At 43.8% G+C, this 21,623-nt stretch overlaps 1 protein-coding gene across 1 annotated transcript in view; it reads left to right on the top strand.

The window, feature by feature from the left end:
* The first annotated feature begins 5,076 nt into the window (after nt 1-5,076).
* The window catches only part of PTER (phosphotriesterase related), a 79,099-nt gene continuing 62,552 nt past the window's right edge, over nt 5,077-21,623 (top strand). The window contains 1 exon segment of the mRNA XM_033208499.1: nt 5,077-5,199. The gene's annotated coding sequence lies outside the window, so the exon portion shown is untranslated.

The raw sequence follows: 21,623 nt of genomic DNA on the forward strand, positions 1-21,623 counted from the left end.
CTGAGACTGCCCTCCAGCCTGGCGACAGAGAGAGACTCCGTCTCAAAAAAAATAAAATAAAATAAATCTAGAATGATTTAAATTTCTTTTCCTTTGCTTCTAAGTGAAATAATAATATACCTTGAATAGTTAGTTGTATTTTCTGGGGGATACAAAGAATAGGAATTTGATAGAAAAAGATCTGTGTGTTGAAAGTTCTGTTCTAGTTCTCTTGTGACATTAGTATCTAATAGATGTCCTCTAAATGATAGGAATGGCTTATCACACCATGACTCAAAATTAAACCAAGAAAATCTCTGCAGCACTATAAATTTCAGCTTCCAATTAACAATTAAAACCTAACAGCAACATTACTGATAGAATTGACATCACAGGTTCTGCATTTTTTTCCTGCTGCTTATCTGATAATTATCTGGATTATTTTCTATTGTGTCCTCCCCAGATGGTTTCTATCGACTACTTTTGTGTAAATATTTAAAACAACTAACTAGGGTGATGAAAACCTGGGTGTTTTCTAGAAGTTTAACCCAAACAGCAGGAGCTTTGGATGTTTGCTTTTGATTTCATTCTTTTTGCCAATTTACTGTTCCTGGGTACAGGTACTGTCAAAATTCAAAGATACTATGAAAATGAAAAGCAAGTACTGTAGAAATGAGAGTGCATTTGAACTAAACCTTTAACTGAGACATTGATTTGGAAACCCAGTTCCTTAATAATGTGATTTTCAACTTTGCTATTTCATCACAGACATACGACAGTACATTGATATTCTCAGTTTCAAAAATTATTTCCAAGTTAAGCTTCTCTAGGAAGAAAGACTGAAAAATAAAGTTGGGCACACGCTTGATGCCAGATTATCCTGTTTGACAGCAGAACATCATCAAGGACACTTTTCACCCATTCTTGTCCGCCTATCCCAGGGCTAGTAGATTTTGAGGCCAGTAGTGAAGAATGTTTATTTTACTTTCTAAAACATACTATAGCATCTGGTGCTTAACTAACAAGAGTGCTTAGTGAAATAGGATTACAGTATGTACACAGATGCTATATGCTAAAAAGTTTTCTGTTCTTGTGCATTGGATTTACATGATTTTCACTACTGTTCTTTGTGTTTGTTTTTGTTTTTGCTTTTGGAGATGGAGTCTCACTGTCTCTCAGGCTGGAGTGCAGTGGTGAGATCTTGGCTCACTGCAACCACCACCTCCCAGGTTTAATGGATTCTCCTGTCTCAGCCTCCCGAGTAGCTGAGACTGCAGGTGCACCACACCACGCTCAGCTAATTTTTTTTTTTTTTTTTTGAGTTAGAGTTTGTCGCCCAGGCTGGAGAGCAGTGGCATGATCTTCATTCAACACATCCTCCGCCTCCCAGGTTTAAGCAATTCTCTGCCTCAGCCTCCCAAGTAGCTGGGATTATAGGTGCCCACCACCACGCCTGGCTAATTTTTTTTTTTTCTTTTTTAGTAGAGACAGGGTTTCGCCATCTTGGCTAGGCTGATCTTGAACTCCTGACCTTGTGCCTTGTGCTCTACCCTCCTTGGCCTCCCAAAGTGCTGGGATTACAGGCATGAGACACTGCACCTGGCCTGTAGTTTCTCTTTTTTTTTTTTTTAGGGGAGATGGGTTTTCACCATGTTGGCCAGGCTGACTGACTGGCCAAACTTCTGACTTCCTCGGCCTCCTAAACTGTTGGGATTAGAGGCATGAGCCACAACACCTGGTCTCTGTGTTTCTTTGAACACACCTGTGCACAATAGTTTGAGAAAGTTCCTGAAATAAATCTGCTGCATATTAATTTGAAGTTTCTTTGTAGCTGCTTCTTTCAAAAGAGAAATAAAATCTCTTTACCACTATCTTTCTAAGGAGTAAAGCCACAGAAATAAGAGCCTGCATTTGAAATCCATCACAAATCTTACTCAGTGGATTTAATGTGGGCAGTGGAGAATTTAGTAACTTCGATAAAGAAAAACTAAAGTTTATTTTTCTTTTCCTTTTTTTCTTTTCTTTTTTTTTTTTTTGAGACAGGGTCTCTTTTTGTCACTGGACTGAAGTGCAGTGGCGTGATCTCAGCTCACTGCACTCTCCACCTCCCAGGTTCAAGCAATTCTCATGCCTCAGCTTCCTGAGTGGCTCGGACTACAGGCGTGCACCACTACATCCAGCTAACTGTTGTATTTTTAGTAGAGACGGTGTTTAACCATGTTGGCCAGGCTGGTCTCCAATTCCTGGCCTCAACTGATCTGCCCACCTTGGCCCCCCAAAGTGGCACGACTGTAGGCATGAGCCACTGTGCCTGGCCTGAAGTCATTTTTTAACAAGGACTTCATGTATCATTTAACATCTGGCAGCATGGACTACTGAAATACGTAACATTATAAATAATCGACTTGCGAGCCTCCCGTTAACACCCACTGTCAGGTACACATTTATACGGCTCCACACTTGTAGCACACACGAAGTGGGAACTAGCACTGAAATCACTTCGGAAGCCTCCCTGGATCCGGATCCGTCTCCTCATTATAGAATCTCAGTGTGCACCCAAATCATTGCTACTAATATCCAGGCACTCATGCCTCTGCGGTTCTTAACCCCTCCATTTATTCTTGTCTCTTCTACTCTTAGACCTTATTTTTATCCCTTTAATGTTTCTAGGATTTACCCAGCCACCCTCCTTAAGAACCAATTTTTTCCTCAATATCTTCTCCCTGACTATCCTTTACCAACCAACCCCTTTTCTAAATAACTTCTTGTACTTTTACCCTTAAAAAACAAAAAAACAGAGAACAAGACCTGTATATCCTTTTATTCTCCTTTTTTCTGATTTAAATGAATTAATTTATTTCTATTAATCTCCTATCAAAGTGCCCCATTCGCTCCTGGTGCAATGGCTCACGTCTGTAATCCCAACACTTTGGGAGGTCAAGGCGGGTGGATCACTTGGGGTCAAGAGTTTGAGACCAACCTGGCCAACATGGTGAAACCCCATCTCTACTAAAATTATACAAAATTAGCTGAGCCTGGTGGCGCGCGCCTGTAATCCCAGCTACCCAGGAGGCTGAAGCAGGAGAATCCCTTGACACCAGGAGGTGGAGGCTGCAGTGAGGCAAGATTGCACCACTGCACTCCAGCCTGGGCAATAGAGCAAGACTCTGTCTCAAAAACAAACAAACAAAAGTTCCCCATTCTCTACTAAGAAGGCATAGTGTAGTGACTGATATCAACTAATCTGGGTCCCTAGTCCTATCCTTGAACAAGGTGCTTGTCTAAGTCTGTTTTCTTGTCTGTAATTGGAGTGAAATAGCTCCTGCTACATGCAGGTTGCTCAAAATCTTAAACAAAATACCGTACACCCATTACAAAACCCGGCAGAGTTGGCCCCCATAAGCATCATCTATTATTATTATTATTAAATCTCTACTTTCCTTTGAAATGACATTTGTAGCTTCTGCCCATCTGCATACCTATTCTTTTTTTTTTCTCAGGATTCAGGATAAAATTAATTGACTAGGCCGTGTGCTTTGGCTCGTGCCTGTAATCCTAACACATTGGGAGGCTGAGGTGGGAGGATCCTTTGAGCTCAGCTGTTTGAGACCAGGCTGGCCATCATAGCGAGACCTCCATTTCTACAAAAATTACAAATATTAGCCGAGTGTGGTGGTGCTTACCTGTAGTCCCAGCTGCTCAGGAGGCTGAGGCAGGAGGATCCCTCTAGCCTAGGAGTTCAAGGCTGCAGTGAGCTATGACTACACCACTGTACTCCAGTCTGGGCAACAGAGCCATTTCAAAATAATAATAATTGATTACAGTGTAATATTGTTGGGGTTCAGAAAATGATACCCCAAAATGAAGGCCTTAGAAGCAGCTCTCTCTAACCTCATGTCCTCCTGCCTCTGGCCCTTCATTCTAGAAACTGGAATCCCTCTTCCCCAAGGTGATTCACAGAAGCCAGAACCTCCCTATCCCCAAAGCCAAGCCTAAAACCTAAAAGTTTGACTCTACGTAACCCCTGCCTTTCTGCGTCAAAACTGGCCGTAAAGAAATTCTCTGGCCTGCTCTGTTTGACTGTAGGTCATAAGACCTCCATTCCAAAAAGGGTCCTGCCCTATACCCAGAAGAAAGGAACACTGCACAGAAAAGCCAAAAAGAATCCAAACAGACAGGGCTTTGTCACTGAGTCTATTAGCATTAGAGCAGACCCTTCTTATGCCATCGTAGTGTCTATTAGGTTGGTGCAGAAATAATTGTGGTTTTTGCCATTAAAAACCGCAATTACTTTTGCACCAGCTGAATACATGGCGGTTCATACTTTGTTGAACCTAAGCAAAAAAAAAAAAAAAAAAATGGACCGTTTCCCCTGCATCTTTGGGTTTTCATTCTGAAGGCTCCTGGGTCACATAAAGCTATGATCAAGTATATTTGTAGGCCTTTTCTACTGCGAAACTGCCTTTTGTCAGTTGATTTTCAGCAAACCTTCAGAGGATGAAGAAGAGGTTTGCCCTTGGCCCCCTACAATACCTAAAGGTATGACTCTTCATTGTGGCAGCTGCTCCAAGCATCATGTTTTGCCAACAGACTCAAACATTCTCACTAAGTTCATTTCAGTCACCGCAAGTACCAGGGCCAGTTCAAGTTCTCTAGCACCGCACTCTAATCTAAAGAGAAGGAAACGCGGCCCCAGGGCAGGAAACGGTGACAAGTGGGAACACAAAACCAAAGTTCTCCGTATGCAGCATGAGGGTCCAGAACCCACTGTGACATCAAATTGCCAGCGCGCCACCTCCGATTTATTCTTGGGGAAAACTAAAAGAGCTACGGAATGCTCCCTTGTTCCAGGCTGTTCTATGGAGAACTGGGATCTGGGGAAAAAGCAACAGTTTCTTTCCGTTTGGGGATCTAGCCCGGAATTTTTTTCATTCAGCCAAACTACAGTCAGTTAGACAGCGCCTGCAGGAGGCTGTGGCTAGGCAGAGACTAGCGGGAAAGGGCCCGGGACCAGGGTGGGGCGTGGCGAGGGTTTGAAGGGTGTGTCCTACGAAGAGGACCCACGGGGCGTGTCCTAGGACTCCGTGAGGGCGTGACCTCGGGCCAGGGGCGGGGAGAGAACAAAAGGGCGAAGTGGGAGTGAAGAGAGGAGACTAAAAAGGCCCGGGAAGTTGGCCTGGCGGAAGTTCCCAGGGGAGAAGGCGGCGCGTTGTACCCGAGGTAAGGCTCTCAGGAGTCAGAGCAGGAGCCGGAACTGTGGGCCCAGTAGGAAGAGTGGGGCCCGACCGCGGAGTCCGCGCGGCCGGAGTTCGCTGCAGAGTTCCGCGCGAGGGTCCTGCCGGAAGGAAGGATTTTCAAGCCACTGGCGCGTGGGCCCTGCCGCCTCTCCCTAAGTGCTTGAGGGACGTTGCGAAGAGCGCCGGTCCCTTGCGGCTCTAGCTCCCTTTGACTCGACAGCAATGCCCCGGGGCGTCATCGGTTTGCTGTGCTGGGTGGGGGCGGTTATTCCCTGCTAAGCCTCCTTTAATAAGCTTTTTTTTTCCTGTTTTTTTTTTTATTCGGAGTCTCGCTTTGCTGCCCAGGCTACAGTGCATTTGGTGCGATCACAGCTGCAGTCTCGACCTTCTGAGCTCAAGCGAACTTCCTGCCTCAGCCTCCTGAGCCTCCGGAGTAGCTGCGACTACAGGCACGTGCCACCATGCCCGGTTAATTTTTGTATTTTTTGTAGACAGTGTCTCTCCATGTTGCCCAGGCTGGTTTTGAACTCCCGGGCTTAATCAGTCTGCCTGCCTTGGCCTCCCAAAGTGCTGGCATTACAGGTCTATATTTTTTGACAGTTTGTAAAAGCTGATCACCAGCGGTCATGTGTCTGAGTCCTGTGCACTCTTGCTTAATCCACTCTGCAACCCTGTGAAGGATTCTAGTGATAACGACAAACCTAAGGGTACAGAAAGATTAGGCCACACTGCTGGGAAGTTTACAGATGGAAACAAAGTTTAAAGGTGGAGCCTTTCTGACTCCACAGCCTGTGTGCTCTTACTCTTAGACCACCTCATTCTTTGTACATCACAAGTCAACAGGAACTAAAGGTATACCCTTACATAGGCAGTAAGAGGGGTTGCTGATTTAAAGAACTTTGGACCCAGAATGAGTAGAGCCCTATTCTAGTTCTGTTTCCAGCTCAGTGACTTTCGACAAGTTGGTTTTCTTTTGCTTTTTTTTTTTAGACGGAGTCTCGTCCTTGCCCAGGGTAGAGCGCAGTGGCGCGATCTTGGCTCACTGCAACCTCCCCTCCTGGGATCAAGCGATTCTCCTGCCTCAGCCTCCAGAGTGGCTGGGACTATAGGCGTGCGCCACCACACACAGCTAATTTTTGTATTTTTGGTAGAAACAGGGTTTCACCATATTGGCCAGGCTGATCTCGAACTCCTGACCTCATGATTCACCCACCTCGGCCTCCCAAAGTGCTGGGATTACAGGCGTAAGCCACCGCGCCCAGCCTCTTTTGCTTTTTAAGACTAAGTCTCACTCTTTCACTGAAGCTGGAGTGCAGTGGTACTATCACAGCTCACTGCAACCTTCACTTCCCCGGTTCAAGTGATCCTCTCAGCTCAATCTCCTGCAGGTGCACACCACCATGCCCGGCTAGTTTTTATTTTCTACTTTATTTTTTGTATTTTTGGTGGAGATGGGGTTTTGCCATTTTGCCCATGTTGGTGTTAAACTCCTGGGTGATGTGGCTGCCTCAGCCTCCCATAGTGCTGGGATTACAGGTGTGAGCCACTGTGCCTGGCCTGCCTATGTTTTCTAGACACATTAAGGTAAGTGGTCTCAGGCCAGGCACGGTGACTCACACCTGTAATCCCAGCACTTTGGGAGGGTGAGGCAGGTGGATGGCTTGAGGCCAGGAGTTTGAGACCAGCCTGGCCAACATGGTGAAACCCCTTTTCTACAAAAAATTAGCCAGGCATAGTGGTGGGTGTGCCTGTAATCCCAGCTACTGGAGAGGCTGAGGCAGGAGAATTGCTCGAACCTGGGAGGCAGAGGTGGCTTGGAGCTGAGATCACACCAGTGCACTCCAGCCTGGGTGACAGAGCAAGACTCTGTCTCAAAAAAAAAAGTAAAGAAAAAAAGGTAAGTGGTCTCTAAGTCTAGTGGATCTAATAATCTATGGATTTATGAAGAGAAGATCCTGATTTTACCATTGAATGATATTTTGGGCCAGTTTTTTTCCTTTTTAATTGGACAGCCCTCAAACCAGAATAGATTCAGAGATCTTCCAATTTTGGGTCATATTTGCTGCTGAAATTACAAGGTAGTCAGGAAGGATCTGTTTATTCAATCAAAAATCAGTAAATGTGTATTTTAGAGGTCAGCAGGGGAGGATCCAGCCAGAAGGTGGCTAGTGAGACAGGAGGAAAATCAGTGGCTTTTCTGGAAGGACTTACGGAAAGATCAGTTTCACTGGGCAAATTTCCCCTTCCCTGTGAAGGACAGAAAATACCTTGAATATGGCTAAAGTGAGAAGCATTTCTGAAAAAAAAAACGCAATTTAATATCCTTTGAAGTGTCAGTAAATTTTGAGCCAAATAGAAGCAGAGAGCAAGAGAACACAAAAATAGATCATGTAGAATCTGGAGAAGTACCTGACCGTACTTGGTGCCAGGGCTTGGCCATAGCATCCCTGTGACTATTTTAAGTTGAGTAAGCAGCCCTGATGCAGGGGGTTGAGAGATTGCTCTCGGATTTAAGCTTAAAGACAAAATGATGAACTGTATAGCATGAGAGGAGCTTGGTAAACGTCCACCTTTGCTTCCGTGTGCTTTGAAGTGTTCATACAGGAGGAATGTTTATCCTCAAATATCTTCTTTTTAAAATATGTATTTGTTTATTTAGTTTTGTAGAGATGGGGGTCTTCTTTTGTTGCCCAGGCTGGTCTTGAACTCCTGGGCTCAAGTGATCTTCCCATCTCGGCCTCCCAAACTGTTGAGATTACAGGTGTGAGCCACGGCACCCAGCCAACTTCAAATCTATTAAATACCCTAGTAAGCCATATAGTAACAATACTGAGAATTTCTGATCAAGCTCTAGTCTGCTCAGTATCCCTAGGAACTTGACTGAGATAGTTGTTGAATACTTTTTCATACATCAAATGTGGCTTTGTTCTGTTTTCTTTAGCTATTCTTTCTAGTGTATTTACAGTGGTCCAGGTTTTCCTAGTAAGACTTTTTTTTTTTTTTTTTTTTTTTTTTGTGGCAGAGTCTCACTCTATTGCCCAGACTAGAGTGTAGTGGCGCTATCTTGGCTCCCTGCAACCTCTGCCTCCCAGGTTTAAGTGATTCTCCTGCCTCAGCCTCCCAAGTAGCTGGAACTACAGGTATGCACTACCACGCCCAGCTAATTTTTTTGTATTTTTGGTAGAGACGGAGTTTCATCATGTTGATCAGGCTGGTCTTGAACTCCTGACCTCAGGTGATACACTTGCCTCAGCCTCTCGAAGTACTGGGATTACAGGCATGAGCCACCAAGCCCGGCCCTTAATAACACTTTTATAACAAAAGGCTTCTCATTCATAGACGTCATCTCTTAATTAAAAAAAAAAAAAGAAAAGAAAGACTAAGAAAAATAAAATATCTGGTTCCATTTGGCATAAACTGGCTCTGTGGTTCTACCTATTTTGTCAAAACAATAACCACCTGAGTACAAATACCTCTCTGCCTGCTCAGTGTGAGCTGTGCCAGTCATTTCCCTGTCTCCTTCCAGGCAGGTATGGCCGTGTGACTTGTTTGGCTAATGAAACACAAGTGGAGTGACCTGTGTCACTTCCAGGTAAAAGTGTGTTAAGAGCCAGTGAAAGATGTGTCACAATCACTTTCCCTCTGCCACAGTGACCATCCAGATAGAGGCAGCAGTCTCAGCCCAGGTCACAGAAAGAGAACAGTGAGTAGAGCCCCCCTGCCTTCTTCCCGTGTTAGACATATATGATGAGCTAGAAATAAACTTTTGTTGTGTTCGGACCCTGAGATTTGGGGATTTGTGTGTTACTGTGGCCTAGCCTGGTCAAGCCTGTGTAATGAGTATTATCAGATAAGCTGCGTGTATGTGGGGATTTCTGGCTCTGGTTTACCAGATACCTTGGGAGCTGCGGGGAGGGCCCTGAAAGAGGCTTGTCCTATGAATCATGCTTTTACTGTGTGGGAGATGGCAGGTGTGCTGTTCCCATTATGCTCCAGTCTGCTTTGTGATTTTAATCAAAAGTGGCAAAAATGACATTTAGATGTTTAATTACATTTTGTAAGGGCAGACCAAGTTAAAGTGTAAAATGGGTTAAGGTTCTATGCCTGGAAGGGATAGGAATCAAGGCTTTCATTTTTTGAAAAACACAATTTATATATTTTTAACAATTTTCAGTGCACTTCCAAGTTTTCCAATACAGAGGAATGTTCGTGGGTGAGTTGTGAAAAGATGATTCTTCCCAAATGCAGTTATCAGTGGATGCATTTCAGAAATTATTTTGTCACTGAAGGACATTTGAAATGAATCATCCATACTTACCATTGACTAATACATTTTTTTCAGGCAGCTTCAAAGAGTACTTTAAATATGATTTCCTGGCTATCTGATTTCCAATCTAAGAGTATCAGACTTAGGTTTTGCTGTTAATGTCCTGGGGGCAATGTGTTCACTCTTTTATTCTGAGTTAAACAGAAGGCAAGCAGGGAGCATTGTGCTTTGGGCAGAGCTGTGCTGCATTCTTAGGGGATGCTGGCTATAAATCCAGTCTCCCTAGAGGTTAACAATCAAAGTTCTCCCCCTCTCATACTCAGGCGAGTGATATGATGATGATAAATTGCTTGGACATAACTGCCCCAAGCACTAGTGTGATGAATTACGTTGTTCAGGACATGACCGAAGATCTCCTATTGTCAGTCGGTAATGCTAAGTATTGGCAGTATTCATAAATAGCCTTTTGCCAATGGTGGTCTCTGCTTTACATATTAAATCCTCTGTTTTCACAGGTTGTGGTTCTTAGTCATCTCTGTCCTCCACTGAATTCACTTACATAATCAGCCTTTTTTTTTCCTGTCCCTACTCATTAAAAGGGTGGGATGTCCTCACTTGTATATGGTAAACATTGAGTTCTTTCTTCACAGAAACTGTTAAAAGAATAATTATTAGTTCTTTTCACTAAATCCAGAGTAATAGCAGCTTATCTTGCAGTGGTTTAATTGGGTAATTATTTGGTGTCTGAAAAGCACTTTGAAGAGAATGTTGGTAAATATTGTTAATTTCATGCTCTTTTGTGTAACTGAAAGCCCATTGTGACCACAAAATCCTTGTGTTATTGTGTACCCACAAAATTTCTTTCCTGATGTGGCTGATTTTCAAAATTATTTGTGTTGATTTTTAAAAATATTTTTTAAATTTTCATAAATTTTCAAAGTTATCTTATGTTTATGCCTTCACAGTTTGACATGTCTCATCGCCTACATTCCTTGCGTATCTAAAGGTTAAAAATATCAGTCTTGCTCTCTAACAATTTGGAGGACAGATAAAGCCAGATCATGTAATTGAGTAATTGAAATATTTATTTGGTCAGAGCCCATACCCTGAGCTGTCATCTGATTGTCATCAGAATTTGTTTAAAAGTGTTAGGTTGGCCAGGCATGATGACTCATGCCTGTAATCCTGGCACTTTGGGACGCCAAGGCGGGAGGATTGCTTGAGCTCAGGAGTTCAAGACCAGCGTGGGCAACATAGTGAGACCCCATTGATTGGCTTTAATGCGACCCCCAGAGCAAATGCCAGAGAAAAGGCAAGTAGGCAAGGCAAAAAAAAAACCTTTATTTACAAACCAAATGTGAGGGAGGGGCGAGGTTCACCGGCCTCCGGCGGTGGAGGCCGACGAAGTTGCTCCGGCGTTCTCTGGCGAGGTTCCCAGGTCCGCACAGGAGCAGGGGCCAAGGAAGCTCGCTCCAGCGCTCTCGGGCGAGGTTCCTGGGTCCCGCGCAGGAGGAGGGGCTGAGGAAGTTCGCTCCGGCGTTCTCGGACAAGGTTCCCGGGTAGTGCGTAGAGGAGGAGGGGCCCAGGAAGTTCGCACCACGCGCCTGCTGGGAGTGGCTTTTATGTCCTGGGCCCGGGAGTGGGCGGGCAGTGGGCGGGACATAGGCGGGTCGGGGGCGGGGCGGTAGGCGTGGCTAGGCGGGTTCCCGTTCTCCGTTGGAGGTCGGGTTGCGCCTGCGCAGTCGACCCGCGTCTCTCCAGGGCGCGGGAAAGTTGACGGCAAAAAACCCAGAACTGCGCCATCTTGCCTCCGCTCATCCAAACACCCATCTCTATTAAATAAGTAAATAAATAAAGCATTAGGTTGACTTGCATGTGCCTGGCTAGCTCTTTTGACAGATTTTCTTCTCACTTTATGAATTCAGAGCCTGCAGGCCAGGCGCATTGTCTCACGTCTGTAATCCTAGCACTTTGGGAAACCAAGGCGGGCGGATCACTTGAGGTCAGGAGTTCGATACCAGCCTGGCCAACATGGCGAAACCCCATCTCTACTAAAAATACAAAAATTAGCCAGGTACACACGTGTAATTCCAGCTACTCAGGAGGCTGAGGCAGGAGAATCGCTTGAACCCAAGAGGTGAAGGTTGTAGTGAGCCAAGATAGTGCCGCTGCATACCAGCCTGGGTGACAGAGTGAGACTGTCTCAAAAAAAAAAAAAAAAAAATCAGAGCCCCCAGGTGTCATTAAGGGCCATTTCTGTAGCTTAGATTAGATGACCTTCATTACTCACTATATTTGTTTTCCTAGGACTGCCATCACAAAATACCACAAACTGAGTGGCTTAAACAACAGACATTTATTTTCTCACAGTTCTGGCAGCTGGAAGTCCCAGATCAAGGTGTCAGCAGGGTTGGCCTCTTCTGAGGTCTCTCTCTTTGGCTTGCAGATGGCAGTCTTCCCTCTGTGCATGTCTGTGGACTAATCTTTTATAGGGACACCAGTCCTATTGGATTGGAACCTAACCTAACAACCCCATTTTAACTTAATTACTTCTGTAAAGACTGTCTGCAAATACAACCACATCCTAAGGTGCTGAGGGTTAGGGCTACAACACACAAATTTTGGGGGGAGACACAATTGAGTCCAAAATGCTTCCCTGCAATAGTAGTGGTCTGTTTGGAAACTGCTGTTTTTGGAGTTATTTTCTTTGATTGTTAAATTTGACCTTCCAAGTGACGACTACACATCTTTGGAGAATGTCCTCAGTTCAGGAACTTCTTTTTAGCTAACATTACTTGGAGGAGAGCTTAATGCTTGTGACTTTAAACATTTTTGAATTAGGTAAAAAAGGGAAGCAACATTATTAAATGAATTGGATAGAGTTCATCAAGTAGTTAAGAAAAAAATGTACATAATCAAGCGTACCTTGCAGTCTGAACCACAAACATCCAAATATTTGCTATAACAACTTGCAGATATTTTTACCAAAAAGTTTCCTCTCCAAATCAGACACTTACTATGATGAGTCCATGTACTTAGGTGTACCATCAAAAAGGACAAGAGGATCTCTAGAATATGCTGTGGTCCTATCTGCTCTTTCTATAAAGTGGTGTCTTGTGCTTATCTTGCTTAAATATGTTGTGTCTTATAATTGTCACGATATTATCAACTGAAAACAGAAAGGTCTTTGAGAAGAGATGTGAGCCTAAGAAGCTAAAAAAGCTCTTTTCTTTTTTTTTTTTTTTTTTGAGATGGAGTCTCTCTCTGTTGCCAGGCTGGAGTGCAGTGGCGCAATCTCGGCTCACTGCAACCTCCGCCTCCCGAATTCAAGCGATTCTCCTGCCTCAGCCTCCCGAGTAGCTGGGACTACAGGCATGTGCTACCACACCCAGCTAACTTTTATATTTGCAGTAGAGACAGGGTTTCATCATGTTGGCCAGGATGGTCTCAATCTCTTGACCTCGTGATCTACCTGCCTCAGCCTCCCAAAGTGCTAGGATTACAGGCATGAGCCACTGCACCCCACCTCTTTCCTTTTTTTTGAGACAGTGTCTTGCTCTGTCGCCCAGGCTTGAGTGTGGTGGTGATCATAGCTTACTTGAGCTTGTGGGCTAAAGTGATCCTCCTGAGTAGCTGGATTACAGGTGCTCAGCACCATGCCTGGTTAATTTTTTTTTTTTTTTGGACAGAGGACCTACAGGGAACTTTATTCTCTTGCTTTTATTTTCACTGGGGTACTACCCTTTGGGAAGACCAGGTTGGCTCCTGGCACAGGGATACGCCTGGTTAATTTAAAAAAAAATTTTTGTAGAGATGGAGTCTCACTCTGTTGCCCAGGCTGGTCTCCAACTCTAAGGCTCAAGTGATCCTCCCGCCTTGGCCTCCCAAAGTGCTGGGATTACAGGCATGAGCCACTACACCCAGCTAGCAAAGCTCTTATATTCAAATAAATATTGGGGAATGTGAAGGCACAGAAGGCCTCAGTTTGACATTATCTGTCCATATCTATAATGCATACTATCTTTGATTCTGATGAGCTTTTACAACGTTCCTTCAGAATAATAGGGTTTTTTTTTTAATCCTTAAAAGAATCTTTTGTAGTAAATTAGTAGTCAGAAATATTAGAGGGTTGTTATGTGGGTATGTAAGAGTATATAGTTTGTAAAACTTGAGGTTTTGAATGGGCTGTAAAGCACTTTTCCCTTTAAAACTGTTTTAAGTGGAAATGTATTGTTGAAGCTGTGTGATGGATGCGTAGGGGTTCACTATACTACACTCTCTACATTTGTGAATTTTGGAGAATGTCCATATTAAAAAGTTTAAATAAAAGTTATTTTTTAAAAAGGAGAATAAATGAATGAAATATATGGCCTCCTGTGATGCAAAATTCGATACCTACATAAGGCACAGATTAAATGAGGTATGCATGCCTATGTTAGACAATAATAAGTTGAGTATGGTTTTAACTACCAATCCGTCTGTAGAAAAGTATTGTTGAGGCTGGGCGTGGTGGCTTATACCTGTAATCCTGGCTACTCAGGAGGCTGAGGCAGGAGAATGGCTTGAACCTGGGAGGCGGAGGTTGCAGTGAGCTGAGAGCACACCATTGCACTCTAGCCTGGGTGACAGAGTGAGTGAGACTCCATCTCAAAAAAAAAAAATTATTATTGAAACTCTTATCCAAGAGTAGCTGGAAGAGCATCTTTCCTAGTTTTGGCCTAGATTATTTGAGACATGTTTTTATTTATCCTTCTCTGACATATGACATGTCTATTACTTCCATGAGTCAGTGCCTTTCTCCTAGTTAACGTTTCCCAGGCTCTCAGGCTGCAGTGTCTCTAAGTTCAGTCTTTGATTTCAGAGCCTATTAGCCATGTTGCAAATTCAGTGAACACAGAAATTTACAAAGAGGCCACTTGCCTCTGAGGCACCGATGCACCATGAGTAGCTAGTGCCTTCTGCTCAATACCTTCTCTAAAAACATTCCCTGCTGTTGGAGGAAGGATCCTACAGGCTGACACCAAGGAAGCCACGCTCTCTCCTGGGTGTTCTTCAGAGGACACTGCCTCCTGAGGGGATGGCATGGCCAAAGCCCATCCAAGTCCTCTCAGCCTCCATATCTAGGATTAGAAGTTGTCCTGGGCCTGTGAGTCTCGCTCACATTTCTGCATAAGTGTCAGGCCTAACATAGATGATTCCCTTTTGCTTCGGTGCTGCTTTGAGCTTGCCCCGTTATCATTTAGTAAAGTACATCTTCAAGAGTATTCCTCTTTCTCTTGTGTGCCAAATATTTCGGAGCACCTCAGTGCATAAGTGGTAAAGAATTTGCTATTTCAAATACTGACATTACTGAGACTTGGACTTGCAGCCATAGTTGATCTTGAATGTTCGGGGGTGGGGTTCGGCTCTTACAAATAGATGCGCAATGCACGCCACCCCCCCCCGCAACTTTTTTTTGTTTTGGAGACAGAGTTGGTCTGTCGCCGAGGCTGGAGTGTAGCAGTGTGATCTTGGCTAACTGCAACCTCCGCCTCCCAGGTTCAAGCGATTCTTGTGCCTCGGCTTCCTGAATAGCTGAGATTAAAGGTGTGCACCACAATGCCTGTCTAATTTTTTGTATTTTTACCAGAGACGTGTTTTTACCATGTTGGTCAGGCTGGTGCAGGGCCCCTTGTTGACGTTCATTCCTCCCAAGTGTTATCTTTTCACTCTTGCCTGTTACTGTAGTTGGATAGAGAGATCAAAATATTTCAAGCTAAAAGTTCAAGTTTAAAATATTCTCCATGAGGATTCTACGTAGTTCTATTTGTGTATTGAATTTAATTGTTAGATTTGTTATATATATTAAAGAACATATACAGTTTCTTAGCATTAGAAACATTTCATGGACTGTTGCTGCTAGTTATTGTTGCCATGGTGAGGTCAAAAGGCTTAATTTTAAAATTCTTTCTTTTTTATTTTGATAGACCATCAAGATTGTAAAATATTTTTTTCTTTGTCTTTTTTCTTCTTTATTTTTTTTGAGACAGGGTCTCCCTCTGTTGCCTCAGCTAGAGTGCAGTGGTGCGATCTCGGCTCACCGTAACCTCTGCCTCCTGGGTTCAAGCAATTCTCATGCCTCAGCCTCCCGAGAAGCTGGGATTACAGGCGTGCGCCACCATGCCCAGTTAATTTTTGTATTTTTAGTAGAGACAGGGTTTTGCCATGTTGGCCAGGCTGGTCTTGAACTTCTGACTTCAGGCGATCTGCCCTCCTTGGCTTCCCAAAGTGCTGGGATTACAGGCATGAGACACCATACCTGGTCTTTTTTTCTATTTTTTTTGAGTCAGAGTCTTGCTCTGTCGCCCAGACTGGAGTGCAGTGGTGCCATCATAGCTCAAGTGATCCTCCCACCTCAGCCTCTCAAATACCTGATACTACAGGTGCATGCCACCACACCTAATTTTTTTTTTTTTTAACTTTTGTAGAGATAAGTTCTCACTATGTTGCTCAGTTCAATGTCTTGAACTCTTGGCCTCAAGTGATCCTCTGGCCACAACCTCCCAAAGTGCTAAGATTACAGGTGTAAGCCCCTGCACTAAGCCTGTAAAATATTTTTTATGTGGAATTTTCGTATTGCATTATGTAGTGACACCAGTTTTTTTGTTAACCTGTTTTCACTTCTCTGTTTTTATTTTTGTGTTAGTAATACCTTGGTCAAAATAGGTTTACATTCATTATTACTATATTACATAACGATTTCACATTAGCATTAAGGACAATTTTTTATAAGTTGTTTCTATACAGAGAATGATGTATTAAACTTTAGAGTTTTTATCTGTAAATATTGGAAAGCTTTGTAAGCGGCTATACTATCTCTGACTATAAGGTCTTGGTCCATATTCTTTACACTATACATCATATTTATATATATGCCTGCATATATTCATGCCTGCATATTGTGCAGAACCACCTGTGAACCAGACCCTAGTCTTCTCTTCCTCTGTCAACTGATCATAGGGAACTCCCCATGAGGCCCTTGGTGCAGGCTGGGGAGAGAAGGCAGGGTGGCAGGAGTGGAGACTATGGGCATTTGAGCCACTTCCTCATGTAACTTACTTGTGTCTTCAGGACCTGTTCGAGCCCGATCACTTATATACCACTTCCATTTGATGATGGAATGCCGCTGTGCACACCCTGTTTTCTGGCTAGGTGGGTCAGAAAGCACCCAGTTCATGATAAGCAGTTCAGGTCACATGGTGACTTGATGACCCATAGTTAAACATTCTGTTTCTACCAAAGCCCAGTAACAGGCCAAGAGCTGTCTCCCAAAAGGACACTAGTTATCTGCAGAGGATGGCAGCGCCTTGCTCCAAAATCTTTGAAGCCTCTGCTGTGATTCACCTATGGGGGCCTGCCAAAGGCTCCAAACAGCATCCCTATCTGCCACTGACACCCCAAGCACCGTTGGATCTGCTGGGTCATATGGCCCAAGTGGCGGGGCAGCTAGCACAGTAACCTGGACCTGTTGCAGAGCCTTCTCCTGTTCTGGACCCCATTCAAAACTGGCAGCCTTTCAGGTCACTTGATAAACGGGCTGGAGTTTAAAAAGGATGGAGTTCTTTAGTTCGTTTTGGGGTTTCTAGAGTTGGGTGCTTAATCTGATGACATCCAAAAATGCTGAGTACTCTACTTCTAATAGTATGGAGAACGCTGATAGTCCTTAGTGTGAACTGTTTAAAGAGTTATGCAAAAGAGATGCATTTGACACTCCTGATTCACCACTCGTGAGGGGCAAGGGGTTTAGTGACTCCGTACATAATACCTGTGACCATATGTGGAGAATAAAGGAATATAATAAAGTTGGTTGGTTGCTACTAAGTTCGCTGGACAAGGTAAAGGAAGCAAAGGATGAATGAGTTCAGGGATTCGAACTTCCAGCTCCAGAAGCACATACTGAGCCTCAGGGCTTCTAAGATTGCCCTGAGGGAGAGTCTTATCTCTGTAGACAAAGGGCTCAAATTGTGGAAAATCAGACACAAGCTCTTATCATGTGAGTGGCTGACCTGCAATGAAAGGTGGAGCTCAGTCTCATTAGATGTCTGCTGTCAAAGTGAGGGCATTGACTGGAAAAGAATGGGACCCAGCAACTTGGAATGGGGACGTGTGGGAAGACCCAGATGAAATTGGGGACGCTGAGCTTGTAAACTCTTATGAGCCTTTTTTTTACCAGAGGAAACAGCTTTCCCATCCCCAGTGGTGGCAACATTCCCTCTTCTACCCATGCTGCCAACAGCCTTTCCCCCTTTGTCTGAGGAGATTAACGATGCACTACCTGAGGCAACAGTGATGATGGCCTCTCCTGAGGCAGTTGCCAGGCAAGACAATGTTGATTCTCCTCAGGACCCACTCTCAAAACCCATTTGCTTCTAGATATATAACTAGACTAAGGCCCTAGTAGGCCCCTAGAGATGAGGTTCAGAGTATGACCCACAAGGAGATGGGTCACTACAAAAGAATTGCTTTAGTTTTCTGATTTATATAGGCAGAAATCTGGAGAACAAGCTTGGGAATGGATATTAAGGGTGTGAGACAATGGTGGATGGAACATAAAGTTGGGTCATGCTGAACTTACTGATTTGGGCCCACTAAGCAGGGATTCTGCATTTAATGTTGTAACTCAGGGAGTTAGAAAAGGTTCTAATAGTTTATTTGTTTGGTTAGCTGAAATGTGGAACAAAAGATGACCCACTGTGTGTGAGCTAGAAATGCCAGATTTCCCTTGGTTTAGTGTAGAGGAAGGGATCCAAGGGCTTAGGGAGATTAAGATATTAGAGTGGATTAGTCACTTTAGACCTACCCATTCCAGCTGGAAGGGCCCAGAAGATGTCCTTCACCAATACCTTGTGAAAAAGATTTGTGAGAGGAACACCTGCATCCTTGAAGAGCTCTGTGATTGCTCTTCTTTGTATGCCAGATCTTACAGTGAGAACCACAGTCACTCAACTACAAAATTTAAGTGCAGTGGGAATAATTGGATCCCAAGGTGGCAGAGGCCAAGTGGCAACACTCAACCATCAATGACAACGTGGGCATCGTTACCATAATGGACAGCAGAAGCAAAGAGGTGGAGGTTGCAGTGAGCCAAGATTGCGCCACTGCACTGTAGCCTGGGTGACAGAGTGAGTGAGACTCCATCTAAAAAAAAAGAAAATTGTTGTTGAAATCCTTATCCAAGAGTAGCTGAAAGAGCATCTTTTAATAGAGTTTTAGCTCAGTTCTGACTGACAGTGGGTCCAGTGGGTCCCAGGACTCATCATGTGCTCATTTCCCTAGTGCCAGAATGCATAATTGGCATAAACATACTTAGCACCTGGCAGAACCCCCACAGTGGCTCTCTGACTGGTAGAGTGAGGGCTACTATGCTGGGAAAGGCCAAATAGAAGCCATTAGGGCTGCCTCTACCTAGAAAAATAGTAAATCAAAAACAGTATCACATCCCTGGAGGGACGGCAGAGATTAGTGCCACCATGAAGGACTTGAAAGACGCAAGGGTAGTGATTCCCACCACATCCCTGTTCAACTCTCCTATTTGGCCTGTGCAGAAGACAGATGGATCTTGGAGAATGACAGTGGATTATTGTAAGCTTAACCAAGTGGTGACTCCTAAGAGCCCCTGATAAACCACTGGTGTAAGTCCAAGAGTCCAAAAGCTGAAGAACTTGGAGTCTAATGTTTGAGGGCAGAAAGCCTCCAGCACAGGAGAAAGATGAAGTCCAGAAGGCTCAGCAAGCCTGTTGTTTCATCTTCTCCTGCCTGCTTTACTTTAGCCACACTAGCAGCTGCTTAGATGGTGCCCACCCAGATTGAAGCTGGGTCTGCCACTCCCTATCCACTGTCTCAAATGTTAATCTCCTTTGCCAACACCCTCACAGACATACTCAGGAACTATACTTTGCATTCTTCAATCCAATCAAGTTGACACTCAATATTAACCATCACAAGGTTTAAGAGTTAAAACTGGATAATAGGCCGGGCATGGTGGCTTACGCCTGTAGTCCTAGCATTTTGAGAGGCCGAGGCGGGTGGATCACTTGAGATCAGGAGTTCGAGACCAGCTTGGCCAACATTACAAAACCCTGTCTCTACTAAAAATACAAAAAAAAGTAGCTGGCTGTGGTGGTGCGCTCCTGTAATCCCAGCTACTCAGGAGGCTGAGGCAGGAGAATCGCTTGAACCCGGGAGGCAGAGGTTGCAGTAAGCCCAGATTAGGCACAATCTCAAAAATAAATAAATAAAATTGGATGATAGCTTTCTCTGCCTAATTAGAAGTCAAAGCTATATATCTGATGTGTTGGGAGGGTTATTACTCCCCAGAAAAGGAGTCAGTTCTTTAACAGATGAAATTAAATGAATTCATTACAAGACATTGTGGTGATGTTGCTAAGCTTTTTAATTTTTGGAAACTCAGTATAATTTTTATCAGTTCTTGTGAAACTTGATTTATGCTTGTATCATCTTCCAGAGTGTTTGCTGTGCCTGTGTACTACCTTTACCACTAATTACTTAATAGTTTTTCTTTAAACCAATCCACTTTTTTACTTTAGCTCTATCCTAAGCAATAATATCTATGAAATCACAGGCTTACAATGTTGATTACTTTCTTTTTTCTAAAACACATTAAAATAAATAAAAACTTGTTTTAAAAAGTTTCAAATGCCCATATATCACCTAAAATCAGTTTGAACCACCAGTGGGATATATATAATTTATATAAATACACACACACACACACACACACACATCACCCAGGCTGGAGTGCAGTGGTGTCATCTCGGTTCATTGCAACCTCCGCCTCTCAGGCTCAAGCAGTTCTCTTGCCTCAGCCTCCCGAGTAGCTAGGACTACAGGTGTGCACAACCACACTCAGCTAATTTTTGTATTTTTAGTAGAGGTGGGGTTTTACTATGTTGGTCAGGCTGGTCCTGAACTCCTGACATCAAGTAATCCATCTGCCTAAGCCTCCCACAGTGCTGAGATTTACAGGCTTGAACTACTGCGCCCAGCTATGACTTTTTGTTTTCTCTCCTTTTCCTCCTCCTCCTCCTTCTTCCTCTTCTTCTTCCTTCTTCTCTTGCTGCTGCTGCTGCTGGTTCTCCTTCTTCTCCTTCCACTTCTGCTTCTTCCTCATTTATTATTATTGTTATTATTATTTTGAGACAGTGTCTTGCTCTGTCACCCAGGCTGGAGTGTGGTGGCATGATCTTGGCTCACTGCAATCTTTGCCACCCAGGTTCAAGTGATTCTCCTGCCTCAGCCTCCCAAATAGGTGGGATTACAGGCGTGCCCTCACACCCGGCTAATTTTTGTACTTTTTTAGAGATGGAGTTTCACCATATTGCCCAGGCTGATCTCAAATTCCTGACCTCAAGTGATCTGCCTCAGCCTCCCAAATTACTGGGATTACAGGCATGAGCCACTGTGTCCAGCGATTTCTTCTTATTTTTTATAATAGAGGTGAGGTCTCACTATGTTGCCCAGGTGGGGTCTCACTATGTGGCCCAGGCTGATCTTGAATTCCTGGGCTCAGGTGATTCTTCTGCCTCAGCCTCCCAAAGTGCTGGGATTATAGGCGTGAGCCACTGCACCTGGCCAGGTTATCGATTTTTTTTTTTTTTTAACACTTATTTCACCATCCACTAAAGAATAAAATTATTCCTGGTTAAGTGGGCACAAAAGTTTCAGAGTAGTTTCTGTAGTTGTGTTGTAATTATTGGAAACTAAAAACTGTGTGTATATATAGACACACACACATATATACGTATATATTATATATATATACACACACACATATATACCCATATGCCTAGATAGTAGATTTTATAAACTTTTGTTTGGGCTATAGCCAACCGTTTTCAGTTGCTTAGGCAGTCAGCATCATGTATCTGAGGGCTACTATAAAGACACCATTATTTTATTCTTGTGCCTCTATTCTTACTCACAAGCAGTATGAAGAATGGTAATAAATAAATAACAATCTGGAACTTCTGGGTTGTGAGGTATTTTTATTTCATGCATCTGTTTGTAATAATCTGTTGTTTATACTAAGTTTATAGTAAAGTAAATACTGGAATATGGTTCATTTAAGTATGGTTTGCCTA

Source organism: Trachypithecus francoisi, unplaced genomic scaffold (genome assembly GCF_009764315.1).
Source record: "Trachypithecus francoisi isolate TF-2019V2 unplaced genomic scaffold, Tfra_2.0 Lachesis_group9, whole genome shotgun sequence".
Taxonomy (NCBI): domain Eukaryota; kingdom Metazoa; phylum Chordata; class Mammalia; order Primates; family Cercopithecidae; genus Trachypithecus; species Trachypithecus francoisi.